This window comes from Xenopus laevis, chromosome 9_10S, assembly GCF_017654675.1.
Source record: "Xenopus laevis strain J_2021 chromosome 9_10S, Xenopus_laevis_v10.1, whole genome shotgun sequence".
NCBI lineage: Eukaryota > Metazoa > Chordata > Amphibia > Anura > Pipidae > Xenopus > Xenopus laevis.
This window is the reverse complement of record NC_054388.1, coordinates 94,997,569-95,019,604: the sequence shown is the minus strand read 5'-3', so window position 1 is coordinate 95,019,604 and position 22,036 is coordinate 94,997,569. Positions and strand designations below refer to the sequence as shown.

General features: G+C 39.7%; 1 long non-coding RNA gene across 1 annotated transcript in view; it reads right to left on the bottom strand.

The window, feature by feature from the left end:
- LOC121398833 overlaps positions 1 to 10,225 on the bottom strand; it is a 58,283-nt gene extending 48,058 nt beyond the window's left edge. The window contains exon 1 of the long non-coding RNA XR_005964539.1: positions 10,108 to 10,225. This is a non-coding gene — a long non-coding RNA (uncharacterized LOC121398833). The remainder of the gene's footprint in view (positions 1 to 10,107) is intronic.
- Positions 10,226 to 22,036: the final 11,811 nt, after the last annotated feature.

The following is a 22,036-nucleotide window of genomic DNA, read 5'->3' as shown; positions in this document are numbered from 1 at the left end:
TGGAGAGCAACATGTTGCTCACGAGCTACTGGTTGGGGATCACTGATTTAGATGATGGGATATTGAGAGGATGTAAGTTTATAGTGAGACAGGAAGTACCTGTAATTGGTCATTGCATGAATGGCCTTCAAAAACGATACCATTTAGGGTAGAACTCCACGGGCGATTTTATCTGCGATACCTTCCATTCCGACGTGATGAGACTAATCTAATGTAAGTAATACAAATGTTGCACGTAGAAGCTATTTGCATCTGACATGACACAACTGTCGGATGCGAACCCTCGATATTCGACCAATAGTAAATGTGCCCCTAGGAGTCTGATAATTGTAAAGGAATCATGATTAGTCATGAGCGAATTTATTCGGCAGGCATGGATCCGTGGTGAAATTCCGCACTTCGCCACCTGCAAATTTTTTCGCGGAGCTGTGGCAAAAATTCCCCGCAGAAAATTTTGCAGTGACAAAATTGTTGCTAAGTCGCCATAAGAAAAAAAACACCCATTGATTTTAATGTATTTGGACAAATAAGTCGATGAAATAAAAAAGTCGCCAGGACAAAATTGTTGCTGTGACAAAAAAGTCGCCATAAGAAAAATGGCCAATAACTTTAATGTATTTCGAGTGAGAAAACATTTTTACACACCCTTTGACTTCAATGCATTTCTTCGCTGTTTTCGGAGTATCGCAGTTTTTTCAGTGAAGCAAAATGGGATTAATCACTAATCATAATTTCCCAGTGGCAAACACTTATTTTGAACCACGGTGTGTTGATCCATGTTTGCTTTGCAAGAAAAAAAATAAGATTTCTGATCAAAACAATAAAGCAGAGATTACTCGACTTGGAAAACATTTTATATTATCATTTTTCCTCTAGTGTAGAATGCACTGTACTATACATGGAGACTTTGATATACAAATAAAATTTAAGTAAAAACGATCTGTGATAGTATTGCAAAATACACATTTATAAACGCTTGCATAAATAATAGATGATATTTAAATTGTACAAAACTGTGTGTTTACTACAGATGGAGCTACAGCTATTTTAAATCCTGTTACTCTTCTATCTCAGCCGAGGAATGCAGTTTTGATACCTTTGAGCTCAAGTTCTTGATTCACATGAATGGTGTTGCTATAGTAACTGGCAATGACTTTGGTACTCTTTAACTAAAGATTGTTACTAGAGTTCCTTGGTTTTATTTGCACATTAGCTTCAACGTCAGCTTGTGTGCAATGGCATCACCAGGGACTATATTGTAGAATGGCTAAGTGCAAGTATTCAATGGCAAAGGGTTATTTGGTATATTTATCAATGGGTACAAGGCAATCCTCTAGAAATACTCCAAAGTCTCATATATTTTCCCACTGAAATGCAGTATCTATGTTGCAGTTGCCAAATAAATTTGCTTCATTTGCAACTACAGTATATTATAAAATCCCTAGTTTGCACCATCCAATTAAAGTGAGATTTAACTAACTGTCCATTTTCAGTTGCTAAGAGCCATGGAAAAGTCACTTAAATGACAAGGAAAATGGAACCATTTTGGTGAATATTAATATATTAGGCATCCCCAGTAAATCCAATGTTTTTTTTCCCATGCACCTATATGTTGACTGACAGTCACTTATGTGCAGTGGAATTAAAGCAAAAAGATTATTCTAGTGTGGAACCCCAAGGCAAGGGCATCTGGGAATATAGTAAAACAGAACCACAGCTCTCTGGTAATTGTAAAAAAATATGCTTTCCTTATCCTTTTATCTGGTAGTGTCCCAGCATACTTAGTGCACCAATAAAGGCATACCGTGTTTGCTATTTGCTATGAAGGAAAATATTCATTACAACCATTGCATTCAAGGGAAGACTATCTTCCCAAGTACTAAAGAGTGCCAAGGCTTACACAGGCCTTTTCTTCATTGGCATAAATAAGCCATTATTCAATAAAATTGAATATAAATTATTATTCAAAAATGAAAATATTTTTGAAGCCTTACTTTTTAGTCTTGCTGGTACAGATGCCACTGATATAATGAGAAGTGATAGTAATAGCTATAATGGTATAAGATATGGAAAGCTTAATATAAATCTCAACCAACTGTATGTCTCTACAAAGCATTGCATTATTTTATATGAAGCTGAAGTTGGGAATCCCTGTTTCTGGGAAACTAATAAAATATGAAGAGAGAAAGATCAAAACTGTTCCGTTGCTCCAATTGTCTATAGTATACTAACTTGAGGATACTTGGTGTGTATAATAAAGACCTTTAATTCATTATTCATCACACAGAATACTTACGAGAGCCATTAAAGACATTTGGTACATGTTTAGATGAATGATATGGCCATTCACAGTTTGACTAAGACTAGAACTAACAGATACCTGGGTTGACATGTCCAGACACCAACCAAAGATGCCCTAGGATTGCTGTTTTTACACTAGGCTTTTAATTATTCTAAGGATTTTTTGCACTTCATAAGAACAAAGGATAGATAGCCTTTGGGGATAGCATGTAGATCCAGCTTGTTTGATGACGATGAATACACTGCAAGATGATTTCCCACTCCTCGGTTATTATTCTACTTTTGATAGCCTTCATGTTGTTCTTGGGGAAAAAAAAATATTCTCCCAGAGTGCAACATTTGTTGCTAGAAATACATTTTGACACCTAGTCAAGCTAGTCATTAGAAAGCCTCTACCTACAGTCCCATAACAACCCATACTTGCTGCAGATGTTTCTTTACACAAGGGTAGGACATGTGAAGATGTTCAGCAGGAGGGTTTACTTTGTACTCTATATCAAGAATCAAAGAGATTTCAGTCTTTTTATTTCTTTGCCCTACATGTTATTGTATACTATGAATTAGAAAAGTTATCTTACTTGCTTGTTAAACCAGGAACCATCCTTACACTGAAACCCATTGTGGCCAAAACAGTGTTTGATTTACAAGAAGGTGTTGTGGTTGGGTTTGATCCTGGGTCATGACTGACAAGCTGAATAGCAAGGGTTGGAGCTACTTTGTTTGCCTAAAGGCTGATACTTTTGGGGAAAGATTTGTCTAATATAAATAATACATATTTTATATTTACAAACCAACAGGATTTAATATTGCAATCAGATATATTATTTACATTTCACCTTAAGTATATATAGTGACAACCAGAAAGCAGGATGGTAGGAGAGAGAGACAAACACATCTACAAATGGTCTTGTTTTGTGTAAACTTATGCTGTAGTGTCGGAACATTTGAGTAAGGTTTGGTTGAGCAACAGTTTTAATAATATTTTGTATATTTATATATTTATGTTCAGGCTCCTTGCTTTCATCTTGAAATTACTATTTGCAAGGGTCACAGGCAAACTGAGAACAATGTAGATGAAAAATTGGCAAGCTGTAGTACAAATGATTGAAAAAATAATTGAAAGACACAAATAAGAATGCTACAGCAAACCACATTCAATTTTGATTGCTTTCAGGTGAGGTTGGGTGGCTAATAATAAGAAAAAAGTAAACAGGGGTGTTCCCTGAGACTGAACCACAGACCTGGCATATAAAATTACCTTTTGGGTGTGTTACAGGCTCAAAAGTAAAGTATATCTAGTTCACAATTGTAGTGTAAGTTTATTTTTAAGAAACCCTATGGGCCATTAAACTAGGACATTAATGACCCCTTCATGGGAAGTTCCTGCATTATAGTTTGTTATTAAAGGCTTTACATTGTTTAAATTCAGGAGTTCAAGTTTAGAATTGTTCTAGGTTGAGCAGTTAAGGGATCCACAGTAACGTTTATGAGAGAGATCGAGTAGCTCACGTCAGGACTGCTGGCCTCTAAACTGGGAAATGTAGGTTTAGGAGGAGGCACATACTGGGAAACAGGCAGGACAGACAAGGTAGGTACAAGAAACAGACAAGTCTGATAGTGAGGTACAAAGTGTGTGGTCATCACAATCAAGGCACAGGTCATGGCAGGCAGTGCACAGGAATATTCCAGAGAAAAGGCCAAATACAAACAGAAAACTTTAGAACAGAACCATGCACACATAGGGATTTGTATTAAAAAAACACAATAAAATAAACAAAACATTATACAGTTCTTTCAATAACAAATCGAAAACTAACACCAAGTTAAATTAGCTTTGGAGCAGTTCACTTGTAATACCCACCATCCCTCCATATTCCACCCATACGAGGATGGGCAACTATCAAAATCCCTTTGTCCATATAGACCACCTTCCCTCACACTCACCAATCCCAACAACACTGAACGGATTGCCAGTTTTAAAGACTTTGTCCAATTTGGCTTCCATTCCACTCCACCGAACCAAAATATCATATCATATCTTTTGAATAGGAGTTTCAACTTTAATGCTTCTGTATCCTTCCCAATTGGAGACCAGTTCATGCTCAAACTGCTTTTGCCAAGTACACTGTGAGAGGTGTGAGAAAAATATGGGGGCCCCAAAGCACTACTGTGTCTAAGGCCCCTTAGCATTAATCTGTCCGCATCTAAACCAGCATAGATCGGACCTTGGATTTTGGCTCCATACACAGGCCAATAGACTTCCAAATACCTACCTTTTATTCAGTTTTTAAGCTTTCTTTTTCCATCTTGTCTCTACTGGCTCCTTGTGATAAAATTATTTCCTAGGAGGATTATAGGATTGACTGATTTGGCCCAACACTTTAAAAGTAAGTAAAGATCCACTGCTTTGATGTCCACACCCAAAAATCAGAGCTTTCCATGTTTGACTAGATGACAATCACACCAAATAAGTGAGATTTGTATGACTATCTTAAAATAAAGTGTCTAGCTCAAGTTATAAAGAAGCTGGTACAGGTATGGGATTGGGTATCTGGAAACCCATTATCCTGAAAGCTCTGAATTACATAACGGCCATCTCTATTTTAAGCAAATAATTCTCATTTTTAAAAATGATTTCCTTTTTCTCTGTAATAATTTAACAGTACCTTGTACTTGATCCCAACTAAGATATAATTAATCCTCGTTGGAGGCAAACCAATGCTATTGGGTTTATTTAATGTTTAAAATATCTTTTAGTAGATTTAACATGTTGAACTCTTGAGCCACAATCCAGTTAAAGGTCACCCTTCACCTTCTCCTTCAACTGAACCAACAGAAATGAAACGTAGTCTTGTTATAGGTTTGCAACATCAATGGAATATGCAAGATTATTGTAAAATAATGATAGAAAAGCTAAAAAGGTGATGGTTTCTCTTTGATTTCTAATTAGCCATTTGATTTACCACCTGTACTCAAGCAAGGATAAACTAAAAAGCCAGGATATCCTGTCACTAAGCCCTGATCAATAGATCTGTGAAGCACAGCAATCAATGGATGGTACCTGCATCCTTCGGGCTGATAATGGTGTGTGCATCTTAGTTCTGCTGCAGACTGTAGCCTGCGGGTTTCCCACTTCTAATCATATATTTATCACAATGACATTCAATATCTTTCTCTCTCTTTGCTAGTATCTTCACCCTTTTTCATTTGCTTTTTTTTTCTCTATTTCATGTATTGAATGCAACTTGTATAAATAGATAGATGTATACATGTGTTACTGATTTCCAAACAGAAATTTCAGGCATCTGTTTCAGTTATCAGTGGACTATCCCTATGCATGCTTACTGTAAATCAGTTCAGTTTATTGGGGAAAAAAATAAGCTGTAAATAGAATAAACAGCAGGTGTTTGACCTGTTTCTTTCCATTTATGTTTTTATGAGGGTATTTAATATAGTCATCAATTAATAAACCCTATGTCCTTTATTAAGGCTTCCAAAAATGATATACAGTATGAATAAGAAAAGAAAAATATTTTCTTTCTCATACAACTCATCTAGCACAATGGGGCAGATTAGTTACTGCTCTATAAAAAAAATAAAAATGATTCTGTCTAATTTACAAAGGTCTTCTGAATTGGTCCAGTGCAGAAAAGAGCTTTCATTTATGAATTTGCATTCCCCTTAATAATTAACATTGCACACAATTTAACACTCATTCATTTTCAGGGATTCTAGATTATGTGTGGTGTTAAACATTAGTGCTCTCTGCTGAGCTCTAACATCCCAATTATCTGAAGTGTATTCGACAGTTTAAAGCAGGTAATTCATTCTGACACATTGATATATGTATCTGATTTGGTAAAAATGGCAGTTTGTTTGGATTAGAGGGAATCCATACAGATATAAAGAGTTATATATAGACCCAATGGTACAGCAACTAGGTTCCAACCTCATGCATTGGTCAAGCCTCCTAGACACCTACGGAGGAGCACTATTCTCACAAAAATGGTAGTACTTCCTAAACTACTTTATCTGTTTTACAACTCCCCAATCTCACTCCCATACAGCTTATTTAACAGACTTGACTCTATGGTTTATTCCTTCATTTTTAACAGCCTCTAAGAGGAACGGTGGTTTGGTGCTGCCACACTTTCTTTGATACTACTTAGTTGCCCAGCTAGTTTATGTGGCTTGATGGTTTTCTCCCTTGGCTGACAATGCTGCTTTTCCCATCCCAGTGGATGGCAGCAGGATCGCCCGAAGCACTTGTAAATACTCTCATCCAGGGGACTACTCAAAGTGGATGTCTCCCCCTCCACATTGAAAATGCTAGTTTTGGTGTCAGCGAAAGTCCTTAGTTATGACAAAACCCTGCAAAATGTTATCTCTCCTTACACGCCTCTGTGGTGCAACCCTCAGTTAAATCACTTCCTTTCTTTTCCTGACCCATCACTTTGGGCGAAGTTTAAAATCAAATATGTTGGGCGGCTGTATGATGATCATGGGCTAAAGTCCTTTGCAGCCTTAACTGCAGAATACAACCTCCCTAGGACTATGTGGTCCAGGTACCTCCAGCTTAGACATGCAGCCAACAGCCAATTTCCCATCCCCCCTAAGATATCCCTCTCTAAATTCGAGGAACTATTAAGGACACCGGAACACAAATGATTAGTGTCGTATTTACTCTGTTCTTAACACACAGAGAGGAAACCCCTTTGCACAATGTCATACCAAATGGGTCTTGGATATCACACAGCTAGACCCTGATGACTGGGATGACCTCACCCACTCTGTAATTAGCAGTAATGATATGCTGATACAATACTGTACAATTCACAGAACTCGTCCCGGCCGATGGCGTCCCTGCCGGCCCGCTAGACCCCCAGGGTAAGGCGCCATTACAGTTGTGTTCAAGAGGGAAGCTCCTAATTATTCCAAATAAACTATTAGGCATGCCAGGAATTATTTGGCACTCTGCTTCAGAATTTTGAACAAAACCCTGTAGCGATCAATACAGAAAGGTAGAGATTGAAAACAAAGAAATTTTGCTGCAGGTCTCTGTGTTCTAAATCAGAGCACAGAGACCTGTGTACACATGATGAATACAGTGCTGTATTCAGAGCAGAGCGGAAACATAGGTCCCCCCTCCTGTTCCCTACCCATCCCCTAATTTGTGTTTCATTAAAGTTAGGGAGTGGTGGCAGACACATGCTGCAATGGAACCCTGTGCTTATCACCTTCCATAGGGCTGCCATGCTCCTACTGGAACTACACTAAGCAATTGCTCCTGGTATTTGTTGATCCAGCTCATGATGCAGAGCACAGCCAGACCCCGGATGTAAGTGTTATTTAAAATCCCTTTGCGCGTATGCTTCCTTTAGTGCTCTTACACTTCTGGGGCCCCATTATCAATTCACCCCAAGTATGAAAGGGTTAAAAAATCTAAATAAACAAAGAACAAATAATACACTTTTTCTGCAAATATTGTAGTTGCAGGTATATAACATATTATTCAGAATGCTTGGGGCCAGCGTTTTTCTTGGATAAGGGATCTATCTGTAATTTGGACGACCATATAAGTCTGGTAAAAATAATTTAAACATTAATATACCCAATAGGATTGTTTTGCCACCAATATGGATTCATGAAGCTTAGTTAGGATCAAGCACAAAGTAATGTTTTATTATTATAGAGAGAGAAAATGTTCGAATTAGAATTTAATTAGAATTTATTGCTTAAACTTGAATGGGAGATGGCCTTCTTGTAATTCTTAGCTTTCTGGATAACAGGTTTCCGGATGACAGATTCCATACCTGTTGCAACATTTAGTTACTTAACTTTTAACAATGTAGTCAAATATGGTAGATGAAGAATATGTCCCCTGGCTGGGCTTTACACGTGTAATGCTACTGTGATAAAATAGATAATGACACAAAACAACCACAAGGAAGAAATCTAATGCCATTATGGATTTCTTGTGCATTTTCTATGTTCTGTTTCATTGCCACTATCTTATCTGATCTAACAAATTCTTTTTCTTCTTACCAATTACCATTTACAACTGTCACCTCTGTAACCTCTTTTGTCTTTCCCATTGACATTCTCTCCTTCACACTAGACATTTGCAAATTCAATTTAAGTGAAGGTGCATTGCTTTTTCCAAGTGATTCTATTGATATATGTAGCTGTCACCTTTCCATCTTTCCTCTGTATCATTTGACCTGCCACATAATTAGTTACAGGCGACAGTTGCGGGAGGCAGAAAGGACGTTAAAAAACATTTACCATATACATAAAAAAAAAAACCTTGGTGACACATTTCTCAGCCTCAAACTGAAGTCAATAATCTCGTTGCAGTGAAAACTGCGGCCATCTCTTATGGGCCTTAAATTAGGCCAGATTTTAAATGAATCCCTTTGGGACTTGGTGAGAGATTCAGTCATTTTGATTGACCCTTATGGCAAAATGGACCAATGGCATAGTCATACAAGATCCAAGGTTAAGGCCGGCAGCACTGGTTCACAAAGGATAGTCAGGCAGAGGTCAGGGCAGGAAGAAGTTAGCCGAGGCCAAGAAAAGGACAAATCACAGTTCAAGCAGGAATAAAAGATGGAAATCCCTAGATTGAACCAGAACAACCTATCAATTAATATAAATTGGTTGGTCAATCTACATTTGCACAGGCACAGTGACTCACTTAAGTGCTCAGAAATAGTGATGAACCAATCTGTCTTGTTTTGCTTTGCTGAAAAACCTTGAAACTGCAAAAAAAATCACGAAACTGAGAAATTTCATGAAACACATTGACATCAATGTGCGTTTACATACGTTTTCCTAATGCATTAAAGTCAATGGGCATTTTCTTTTGGCGACTTTTTTATTCTAATGCATTAAAGTCAATGGACGTTTTTTTTTTCTTATGGCGACTTTTTTGTCCTAATGTATTACAGTCAATGGGCGTTTTCTTTTGACGACTTTTTATGACTTTAATGCATTAAAGTCAATGGACATTTTTTTTTCTTATGGCGACTTTTTTGTCCTAATGCATTAAAGTCAATCGGCGTTTTTTCTTATGGCGACTTTTTTTCTCCTAATGCATTAACAACAATGAGCGTTTTTTCTTATGGTGACTTTTTTTTCTCCAAATGCATTAAAGTCAGTGGATGTTTTTTCTTATGGTGACTTTTTTTGTCCTAATGCATGTCAATGGACATTTTTTCTTATGGCGACTTTTTTGTCCTAATGCATTAAAGTCAATGGCCATTTTCTTATGGCGACTTTTTTGTCCTAATGCATTAAAGTCAATGGGCGTTTTTTCTTTTGGGTGTTTTTTCTCTGCAAATTTTGCTGTGAATCCATGGCTGGCAAATAAATTCTCTCATCGTGAATGTAGCATTCATTGAAATGTCTGATGTCACATGCACAAACCCCCTCTTGACCAAAGGAAATAATGAACGCATAAAAACGCCAGATGAAAAGACACGAGAACCTTACATTTGTTCTACAAAGGCAAGCGGGAGTAAAAACAGCTGCAAATTTGCCTTCTTGTCTGTTATATGGTCACCGGCTGTTTACACCACTAGGGCAAAGAGAAATGTCAATAGGAGCAATTAGTCTCCTATCACCTGCACCTCTTGGATAAAATGCTGCCTAATGTAAGGCCCAAAAAGGAACTTTGCATTGTTTGTAAAATTATAGTTCCAAATTTCTAAACTATTTATTCTTCTGTATTTTGCAGATGCTAGTAGTTCTACAAGAAAAAATGCCGCTGCAGCACCTCTTTGTTGCAAAAAGTGAAAAATGTACCTGTAATTTAATAGGTCAGCCATCCAGAAGATGCTAGTAGAAAACTTTTCTCATCAGCTTGAGGGGTTTATTTGAACCAGGCTAGTTTCTCTGCTTATGTTCATCAGCAAACACTTATTTTACCTAGGAACACAACAGCAACATTCCAATAGCAATATCACAGTGAAGAGTTAAGAACTTGGAAATTTGATAAGTAAGATGGATAATATTTTTCTCACTGGCTCAGGGGAATATATTTTCTGTCTTCTAAAACAATACTGTTTGGCCATCAGGAGACATTTCTCTATTTTGCTAGTCAATTTGAACACTATTACCATGTTTCCCTAAAGCTACGTCTCTCTTTATTGTTTCAGCAATCTCACAAAAGTTATTTTCTCTCCCTAAGGCAAGTAATAAATTAGATTGTAAGCTCCTAAGATAATATTAGTGAATATGTATGTGCATGCATACACATAGGGGCCGATTCACTAACTTCGAGTGAAGGATTCGAAGTAAAAAAAACTTTGAATTTCGAAGTTTTTTTTGGGCTACTTCGACCATCGAATGGGCTACTTCGACCTTCGACTACGACTTAGAATCGAACGATTCGAAGGATTTTAATCCAACGATCGAAGGAATATCCTTCGATCAAAAAAACTTAGGAAAGCCTATGGGGAAGGTCCCCATAGGCTAACATTGACTTTGTTAGCTTTTAGCTGCCGAACTAGTGGGTCGAAGTTTTTTTTAAAGAGACAGTACTTCGACTATCGAATGGTCGAATAGTCGAACGATTTTTAGTTCGAATCCTTCGTTTCGAAGTCATAGTCGAAGGTCGAAGTAGCCCATTCGATGGTCGAAGTAGCCCAAAAAATACTTCGAAATTCGAAGTTTTTTTACTTCGAATCCTTCACTCGAATTTAGTGAATCGGCCCCTAAGTGTAGCCTGACCCTGACTATAGGAAGGAAGAGATAAAAAAAGAGATAAAAAGAGCATGTGTTATGCAAACATTACCAACCAACTTAGGGTAAGGCCACACTAAGCGATAGCGCGGCGATTTGACTCGCGGCGACTTTTCGCCGCGACTTTTAATCCGCAATCGCTGGCGAAACTTTGGCGCTGGCGTCTATGGGGAATCGCTGCGTAAAAACACACGCGGCGATCTTTTTTCTATTGTCGCTCGAAATCGCCTAGCGAGGCGATTTCGAGCGACAATAGAAAAAAGATCGCCGCGTGTGTTTTTACGCAGCGATTCCCCATAGACGCCAGCGCCAAAGTTTCGCCAGCGATTGCGGATTAAAAGTCGCGGCGAGTCAAATCGCCGCGATATCGCTTAGTGTGGCCTTACCCTAAAACTATCTTGTCTGTATACACTGATGAAACTCCTATTAAATAGTGAGTGTAATTTGCAGAAAATGTATAAATAATGCTACATTGATATATAACTAAAATGTATATGCTGACTTTCCAAAACATAATCCAGTTAGTGCAGGTTCTACCACAGTATGTAGTTGAGTGAAACATAGGGCAACACAAATAAGTTGAAGATACCATCTATACAGATGAAGTAGATGATGTGGCATGAAATCTCACCAATATGATTCTATGCTATTAAGTGCAGGGGGTGAGGGGTATGGCATTGCACAATGGCATGATTATTTGCTCTGTTGCCTTGCAGTGCTGGCAGTTGTGGGTTCATTTCATCCAGGGGACTATAAATAGTCTGTATATAAATAGTCTCCAACACCAAGTCCAAAAACCCATAGGTTATTTCTTTCTTAAAGAAACTACTTTGTAATCTCAAGGTTACATGTAAATGGTTTCCCATACTCTGCATACGATTTTGATACATAATCACAATTTTGTTTTACTGGCCAAAACTTTGTTTACATATGGGAAGCCAAGAGCTACAAAACCAAAACAACTGAAATACTGTAGATAAAAAAATGTTTCTTCATTCTCTTCATTGATCACATCTCTGGAATACCTCCTGGTGATTAGAGATGTCGCGAACTGTTCGCCGGCGAACTTGTTCGCGCGAACATCGGGTGTTCGCGCTCGCCGGAAGTTCGCGAACGTCGCGCGACGTTCGCCATTTTGGGTTCGCCATTGTTGGCGCTTTTTTTTGCCCTCTCACCCCAGACCAGCAGGTACATGGCAGCCAATCAGGAAGCTCTCCCCTGGACCACTCCCCTTCCCTATAAAAACCGAAGCCCTGCAGCGTTTTTTCACTCTGCCTGTGTGTGCTGAAGAGATAGTGTAGGGAGAGAGCTGCTGCCTGTTAGTGATTTCAGGGACAGTTGAAAGTTTGCTGGCTAGTAATCGTTTTGATACTGCTCTGTTATTGGAGGGACAGAAGTCTGCAGGGGTTTGAGGGACATTTAAGCTTAGGTAGCTTTGCTGGCTAGTAATCTACCTTCTACTGCAGTGCTCTGTATGTAGCTGCAGTGGGCAGCTGTCCTGCTTCTGATCTCATCTGCTGACTGCTGCAATAACAGTAGTCCTTGTAAGGACTGCTTTTATTTATTTTTTTGTTGTTTTACTACTACTACTACTACTACTACTATAAGAGCCCAGTGCTATTAGTCTAGCAGTGTTGGGGAGTGGGACTGGTGTGCTAATCTGCTGCTCCTAGTAGTTCAGCAGCACCAACTTTAATTTTTTTTTTTAATATTCATTTTTTTTTTATTTTACTTTTTTTTATTTTACTACCGCTGTAGTAGTGTATAAGTTGACCTTTTAGGCATTATTTGCCCTGTAGGCATTATTTGCACACTGTTTTCTTCAACCCTCCATCTAGCTGTGTGACCTTGTTCACATTCTGTCTAAATATCCATAATATTACCGTCTCCAGAAAAAACACCGGAGTGACTTTTTTCAAGCAGCCATAATATATTTTACGTAATCCGTATCCACCGCTGTAGTAGTGTATACGTTGACCTTGTAGGCATTATTTGCACACTGTTTTCTTCAACCCTCCATCTAGCTGTGTGACCTTGTTCACATTCTGTCTAAATATCCATAATATTACCGTCTCCAGAAAAAACACCGGAGTGACTTTTTTCAAGCAGCCATAATATATTTTACGTAATCCGTATCCACCGCTGTAGTAGTGTATACGTTGACCTTGTAGGCATTATTTGCACACTGTTTTCTTCAACCCTCCATCTAGCTGTGTGACCTTGTTCACATTCTGTCTAAATATCCATAATATTACCGTCTCCAGAAAAAACACCGGAGTGACTTTTTTCAAGCAGCCATAATATATTTTACGTAATCCGTATCCACCGCTGTAGTAGTGTATACGTTGACCTTGTAGGCATTATTTGCACAGTGTTTTCTTCAACCCGCCATCTAGCTGTGTGAGCTTGTTCACATTTTGTCTAAATATTGATAATATTATCGTCTCTAGAAAAACCACTTGAGTTACTTTTTTTCAAGCAGCATTCATATATTTTACGTAATCCGTATCCACCGCTGTAGTAGTGTATACGTTGACCTTGTAGGCATTATTTGCACAGTGTTTTCTTCAACCCGCCATCTAGCTGTGTGACCTTGTTCACATTCTGTCTAAATATCCATAATATTACCGTCTCCAGAAAAAACACCGGAGTGACTTTTTTCAAGCAGCCATAATATATTTTACGTAATCCGTATCCACCGCTGTAGTAGTGTATACGTTGACCTTGTAGGCATTATTTGCACAGTGTTTTCTTCAACCCGCCATCTAGCTGTGTGACCTTGTTCACATTCTGTCTAAATATCCATAATATTACCGTCTCCAGAAAAAACACCGGAGTGACTTTTTTCAAGCAGCCATAATATATTTTACGTAATCCGTATCCACCGCTGTAGTAGTGTATACGTTGACCTTGTAGGCATTATTTGCACACTGTTTTCTTCAACCCGCCATCTAGCTGTGTGAGCTTGTTCACATTTTGTCTAAATATTGATAATATTATCGTCTCTAGAAAAACCACTTGAGTTACTTTTTTTCAAGCAGCATTCATATATTTTACGTAATCCGTATCCACCGCTGTAGTAGTGTATACGTTGACCTTGTAGGCATTATTTGCACACTGTTTTCTTCAAACTGCCATCTAGCTGTGTGTATTATCGTTTCCAGAAAAACCAACTGAGTTTTTGTTGTTGTTGTTGTTTTTTTTAAAAATAATGCCAGGCAAAGGCAGGCCGCCACGCAGAGGCCGTGCTAGGGGCCGTGCTGCTATGCAATCCTGTGGCCCTAGCAAATTGCCCAGTTTTAAAAAGCCAATGACCCTGAACTCCCAAAATGCTGAAGAGGTAGTTGACTGGCTTACACAGCACACCCCATCCTCTACCGTTTCTAACTTTACCACAACATCCTCCTCATCCTCCACTGCTATGGCCACCCCACGTAACACTTCCTCCACCACCGGTGCCCCTTCTTCACTGGGGTCAGAGGAGTTATTTTCCCATGAGTTTCTTGAACTGAGTAATGCGCAACCATTATTGCCAGAAGAAGATGAAGGAGATGAGGACCTTACACCAGATTTAATTCTGGCAGAGAACACGATAGAGATGGACATAATGAGTGATGAGGAGGAGGTCCCCGCTGCTGCTTCCTTCTGTGATGTGTCAGAAGAAATTGATGCATCTGAGGAGAATGATGATGAGGAGATTGATGTTTTGTGGGTGCCTAGTAGAAGAGAGCAAGAGGAGGGTAGTTCAGATGGAGAGACGGAGAGTCAGACAGGCAGTAGGAGAATAAGACTTAGAAGAAGCAGGGAGGACAGCCCGCAGGGATCAGTAGGGCAACAACATGTATCGGCACCTGTGTTCAGCCGGCCAACGCACCCGCCATTGCCGCCAATGCCGCCAACTTCTACTGTTACCGCCAGATCGCACACTTCCAAAAAGTCAGCAGTGTGGGATTTTTTTAATGTGTGTGCCTCTGACAAAAGCATTGTAATTTGCAATGAGTGCAGTCAGAAACTGAGCCTTGGTAAGCCCAACAGCCACATAGGTACAACTTCTATGCGAAGGCACATGAGCGGCAAGCACAAAGCACTTTGGGAGCAACACCTCAAAGGCAACAGGCAAACTAAAAGCCACACTCCTTCTGGTCCAGCATCTTACTGCTCTACCTCTGCTCTCCTTGACCCGTCTGAACCACCCTCCACTCCGCCTTCCACCTTGACCACCTGTTCCCATTCCCAGTCATCTGCCACCAGCCAAGTTTCTGTGAAGGCCATGTTTGAGCGTAAGAAGCCAATGTCTGACTGTCACCCCCTTGCCCGGCGTCTGACAGCTGGCTTGTCTGCACTCTTAGCCCGCCAGCTTTTACCATACCAGCTGGTGGACTCTGAGGCCTTCCGCAAATTTGTAGCAATTGGGACACCGCAGTGGAAGGTACCCAGCCGCAATTTTTTTTCTAAAAAGGGAATACCACACCTGTACCAACATGTGCAGAGCCAAGTTACCGCATCTCTGTCACTTAGTGTTGGGCCAAAGGTCCATATGACTACTGACGCATGGTCCTCCAAGCATGGTCAGAGCAGGTATGTCACCTACACTGCCCACTGGGTGAACTTGGTAATGGCTGGGAAGCAGGGAATGGGTAGCTTAACAACAACAGTGGAGTTGGTGTCACCGCCACGGATTGCACGCGTTTCTGCCACCACCTCTACTCCTCCATCGCTCTCTACCTCGTCTTCTTCTTCTTCTTACTCTGCTGCTGGGTCCTCCTTCTCCTCCTCCACACCTGTGCACCCCCAGCTCCCCCTAGGCTATTCGACGTGCCAGGTACGCCGTTGTCACGCTGTCTTGGGGATGACGTGCCTGGAAAGCAAAAACCATACCGGATCTGTACTCCTGTCATCTCTGCAGTCACAGGCCGATCGGTGGCTGACCCCACACCAACTGCAGATCGGAAAAGTGGTGTGTGACAATGGAAGCAATCTGTTGGCAGCGTTGAGACTAGGCAATTTAACACATGTGCCCTGCATGGCACATGTGTTAAATTTAATAGTCCAACGTTTTGTCTCCAAGTACCCAGGATTCCAGGACGTTCTCACCCAGTCCAGAAAGGTGTCGGCCCATTTCAGACGTTCCTACACAGCCATGGCACGCCTTGCTGACATTCAGCAGCGCTACAACATGCCAGTCAGGCGTTTGATTTCTGACAGCCAGACTCGCTGGAATTCAACGCTCCTTATGTTGGAACGTCTGCTGCAACAACAAAGGGCCGTCAACGAGTACCTTTTTGAACTGGGTGGTAGGACTGGATCTGCACAGCTGGGGATTTTTTTCCCCCGTTACTGGGTGCTTATGCGCGATGCCTGCAGGCTCATGCGACCTTTTGAAGAGGTGACAAATATGGTCAGTCGCACCGAAGGCACCATCAGCGACCTAATACCCTTCGCTTTCTTCCTGGAGCGTGCCGTGCGACGAGTGACAGATGAGGCTGTAGACCAGCGTGACGAGGAGCTGGAAGCGCACGATTTCTGGTCGGAATCACCAGAACGAACCCAGGCACCTGCTGCAACGCAGGGAGAGGTGCCAGAAGTGGAGTCAGAGGAGGAAGGTGGCTTTGTGGAGGAGGAGGAGGAGGACCAACAGGAGCAGGCTTCCCAGGGGGCTAGTGGTGACCTTTTGGGGACCCCTGGTCTTGTACGTGGCTGGGGGGAGGAGACCGTGGATGATGCAGTCCTTGATAATGAGGAAGCGGAGATGGATAGCTCTGCATCCAACCTTGTGAGAATGGGGTCTTTCATGCTGTCATGCCTGTTGAAGGACCCCCGTATCAAGAGGCTTAAGGAGAAGGACCTGTACTGGGTCACAACGCTACTAGACCCTCGGTACAAGCATAAAGTGTCAGAAATGTTACCAACATACCACAAGTCCGAAAAGATGCGGCATTTACAAACCAGCCTGCAAAACATGTTGTACAATGCTTTTAAGGGTGATGTCACTTCAGGAACTCATCAACATTCCAGGGGCAGAGGTGCCAGTAATCCTGCCACGAGCACACCTGCAAGGACAAAGCCCTTTGGCCAGTCTGTAACGTCAGACATGCAAATGTTTTTCTGTCCAAGGCAGCGCCACAACCCTTCTGGATCCACCCTCAAAGAACGCCTCGACCGGCAGGTAGCGGACTACCTGGCATTAACTGCAGATATCGACACTCTGAGGAGCGATGAACCCCTGGACTACTGGGTGCGCAGGCTTGATCTGTGGCCAGAGCTGTCACAATTTGCCATGAACCTCTTGTCTTGCCCAGCCTCAAGTGTGCTCTCAGAAAGGACCTTCAGTGCAGCAGGAGGGATTGTAACTGAGAAGAGAACTCGCCTAGGTCACAAAAGTGTCGATTACCTGACCTTTATTAAAATGAATGAGGGGTGGATCTCGGAGGGTTACTGCACGCCGGAAGACTTGTTCTGACTTCTATGCAGCTGTCCTTCTCTTCAAGCCTCATGACTCCACACACAGCTGTCCTTTAGCGTCCTCCTCCTCCCTCCGCCACCGTTACAAACTAGGGTGCAAACCCTACTGGTTTAATTTTTTCTGGCCTCTGTGCTTCAGTGGCTGCAACCAAAAAAACTGGGCAAACAATGTCTACAAGGTCAACGTATGGCAAAAATGACTATTTTCAGCATTTATATGGCATATTTTTTCTGGCAACTGTGCTTCAGTGGCTGCGTCCAAAAAAATGCATATTTTCTGCATTTATATGGCATAATTTTTCTGGCCTCTGTGCTTCAGTGGCTGCAACCAAAAAAATGCATATTTTCTGCATTTATATGGCATCATTTTTCTGGCCTCTGTGCTTCAGTGGCTGCAACCAAAAAAATTTATATTTTCTGCATTTATATGGCATAATTTTTCTGTCAACTGTGCTTCAGTGGCTGCGACCAAAAAATGACTATTTTCAGCATTTATATGGCATATTTTTTCTGGCCTCTGTGCTTCAGTGGCTGCGACCAAAAAAACTGGGCAAACAATGCCTACAAGGTCAACGTATGGCAAAAAATGACTATTTTCAGCATTTATATGGCATATTTTTTCTGGCAACTGTGCTTCAGTGGCTGCGTCCAAAAAAACTGGGCAAACAATGTCTACAAGGTCAACGTATGGCGAAAAATTACTATTTTCAGCATTTATATGGCATATTTTTTCTGGCAACTGTGCTTCAGTGGCTGCGTCCAAAAAAACTGGGCAAACAATGCCTACAAGGTCAACGTATGGCAGTTGTTTAAAGAGAACAGTAGATTACTAGCCAGCAAAGCTACCTAAGCTAAAATGTCCCTCAAATCCCTGCAGACTTCTGTCCCTCCAATACAGAGCAGTATCAAGCAGATTACTAGCCAGCAAACTTACTATCATCTGTCCCTGAAATCACTAACAGCTCTCCCCCTACACTATCTCTTCCAAGCACACACAGGCAGATTTTTCAGATACATTTTTGCCCTTGATCCCCCTCTGGCATGCCACTGTCCAGGTCGTTGCACCCTTTAAACAACTTTAAAATCATTTTTCTGGCCAGAAATGTCTTTTCTAGATGTTAAAGTTCGCCTTCCCATTGAAGTCTATGGGGTTCGCGAACCGTTCGCGAACCGCTCGCATTTTTGCGCAAGTTCGCGAATATGTTCGCGAACTTTTTTTCCGACGTTCGCTACATCCCTACTGGTGATTAGACATTGTACAGAGCATTGCAAAGACTAATTTCTTCTTTTGAACATGTAATTTCCTTCGCTTACATGGCAGATGTAGAGGAAGGCAACTTCTCTTAGCTTTATAGTTGTTAGAAAGTTGTATATGCTTTCATCTACAACACAAAGGCGCATAATCGCCATCCCCTGCACTTCTGCTGAGAAAATTGCATTTTATAGTTTCAGTGGTCTGTATTTCATCTACTAAAGAATTTCCAATTTTTGTGTTTCTGAATAAGCCCATAGGGTACAGATGAATTAGTGTCTATTAAGGCACCTATTTTTATGTTCTCTTTATAGATAATCATAACAAGTCCTGCAATCATAAACCACAGTTGCACGTGCTACAACTCAGATAGGATTGCATCACAATCTCATAAATAAATCTGTCAACTCAGATGGTCAGCCAAATTTGACTGAGATAAAGGCCATATTAAGATTAAGGTACGGAAGGATTATGGAACCCAAGGATACAGTTCACTGCTGATCCAAGGCTTATAAGCATATTTATTCATTTTCAATTTGATTAGAAATTCAAACATGGGAAAAAATTGCAATTAAGCTTTTAATTCTTATTTTTTCTTGATCCCTATCATATCTAATTAAAACTTGATTTAAAAAAAGCACAACAAAAATAATTTTTACCAATTTGAATTAAAAATGTAAAAAATAAGAAGTCAAATAAAAATCTGAATATAAAAATATATCTCCTATTGCCTTCTAAAGAGTTTTGGCACAATTTAGCTGCTGATTTGTTTTAAAATTAAGGTTAATGTGATTTTTTTCGATAGTTCTGAAAATGTCTGAAATTCAAAAAAATGTAGCTTGTCAAATAAATTTTAAGGAATAAGCTCCAGAGAGGCCCATTTATTAATGGTCTAATTTTAGTGGTAATTGAGCTTTTTGAACCAGAATGCCATGAAAGAATATATAAAAATATGAATGGAAAAAAAAACACTGAGGTAACTATTTATTAAAGGTCAAGTTTTTCTGGTAAACTCAAATTTTCATTTAACAAATTCAAGTTTGTCACATGAATATTCAAAATATATATATTGCAAAATTTGAGCGTCAAATCGAAAAAGTTGCAGAATTCTAATTGTTGCATTCTTTTGTCACACCATTTATTTATTTTAGAATAATTATTGGTAAATTAATGGCATTTGGGTTTGGGAGTTTGGTCAACATTTTCTTTAAATAAAGTGAGTAAAAGTCAAGTTTTAGTAAATAACCTCCTGCATGATGCTCTAAAAAAATACAAAAACCTGGATTTGCGGTTTTCAGAAAATTACTAGCAAAAAAACCCTGAAAACCTCTAAAAGTCAGAGTGGCTAAAAAAATGTCCAGTAGGATCAGCACAGCTTCCACTGATTTCTATAGGACCTTGACTGCTATACTTGCCAAAGTTATAAATTAGAGATTTCTGAGGTTTTTTTGCTCTTACTGAATCTCAATTTTTTGGAGAAATAAAAAATCCCTAATTTGTATAGAAAAAAATGTGATTTGTAAAAAAAAAAAAAAAAAGAAAGAATCTGAAAGTTGGTAAATTGTCCCCTTATGTCCCCTTATTGCTAGACTAGAATTGCAATAATGACAATTTTCTATAGAAAACGAATCAATCATTTTTCTGCAAAGTCTATAAAGTGCCTTAGATTACTCTTACAAGGGTGGAAAACAACAGAAATTCAGATAATGTACCACAGACTTAGTATGTTTGGAAAGACATCCATATTAGAATTTTATGCATTAAAACATTGTTAAGAAATGTATCAAACTCTCTACATCAGTTTAGACTGCTACCAAAAATAAAGATTACAAAAAACCCCAAATACATTATCAATTGTATTGCCTTACCAGTACCACAGTAGTGATGGGCGAATTTATTCGCCAGGTGCAAATTCGCGGCGAATTTGCGCGTTTGGCCGCCAGCGAATAAATTTGCGAAACGCCCGTGAAAATTCGCGTAAAAAAATCGCCGTTTCGCGAATTTTTCGCCGTTTCGCGAATTTCGCGCGAAATTCGCGAATTTTTCGGCGAAGCGAAACGGCGCAAATTCGCCCATCACTAAGTACCAGTATACAAAAGCCTATTGCATACTGGCTATTTCGGCTACCGTGCAGAACCATAATTCCTTCCCTGGCTGCAATTCACATTAATACAAGCCATTTTCTATCCATTGCAAGCATTACTACTTACAGTATGTGCTACAGATGGGTTCTTTGATGTGATGGTTCTTCCTTGCAAGACAAAATACAATTGGCCTAATAGTTTCAGTTAGATAGGGGGTTGGGCACGACTGATGTTTTTATTTTAGAAAATGTATTTTTTTTTTTTTACTAATGCATTCATTTAAAAAAAAAAAAAAAAACAACAACTTTCTGCATACAACCAGGCGCTGTTACCTTTAAACTTGACTTCAATAGGAAAAATCTATCAGTTTCAAGAAGTATCTCATTTGTTGAGCATGTTTCATGCTGAGTTCAAATCACATGACTTAAAATAGAATTCTTTTCACTTGTCATGCACTGTCCAGAAATATGGGGATCCAACTGAGCAAATAGATTCATTTATTAGGATGCTAATACTGATTTCAAAGCCTTGGTTCATTTAACAGCACTCTCATTTCCTGCTGGTTGTAGAATCCTTGCGTGGTTTGGCTTTTTAAAAGCCTCGGCTTTTAATGCTTTATCCCCTGCAGTCCTTGTTTACCCTACATGCTCCCCTGCAGAAACTGGATATCCTTTTTAGCTTGATTGGATATTCCATATGGTATCATTTACAATAAACATGGGCGCAGCTGAAACATTCCCTGTTTTTCCCTTTTTATAACAGCAGCTCATTAGAAATAAACTGAGCAAATAGCCATATGTTAAGAAAATTCTGTATGAGATACTGTAATATACAGTATAAATTACATTAGTAGTAATGTATTGCTCAGCACTGCTTTTGTGACTTCAGTTAGAAAAAAAGTATTTTAGAATTGTGATAATAAAGCAGGAATATTAAACTGCTCAACTGATATCAAGGCATGGATTTCCTGAATACAAGCTTTGTACAAAATAGTTTGAGGTCATGTTTACCTGGTGGTTTAAACACAATTGTTAAATTTTGTACACATCGACCTTTACAATAAAATGTTGGCTCATCAGCCAAAATGGTCTTCTAACTTCTTTAGAATCTTATAAAAATAAAGGCGCTATGGACATAAAAGGGAAAATGAGGCAACTATTATATAGAGGATTCCATCAAATGTATACAAAAA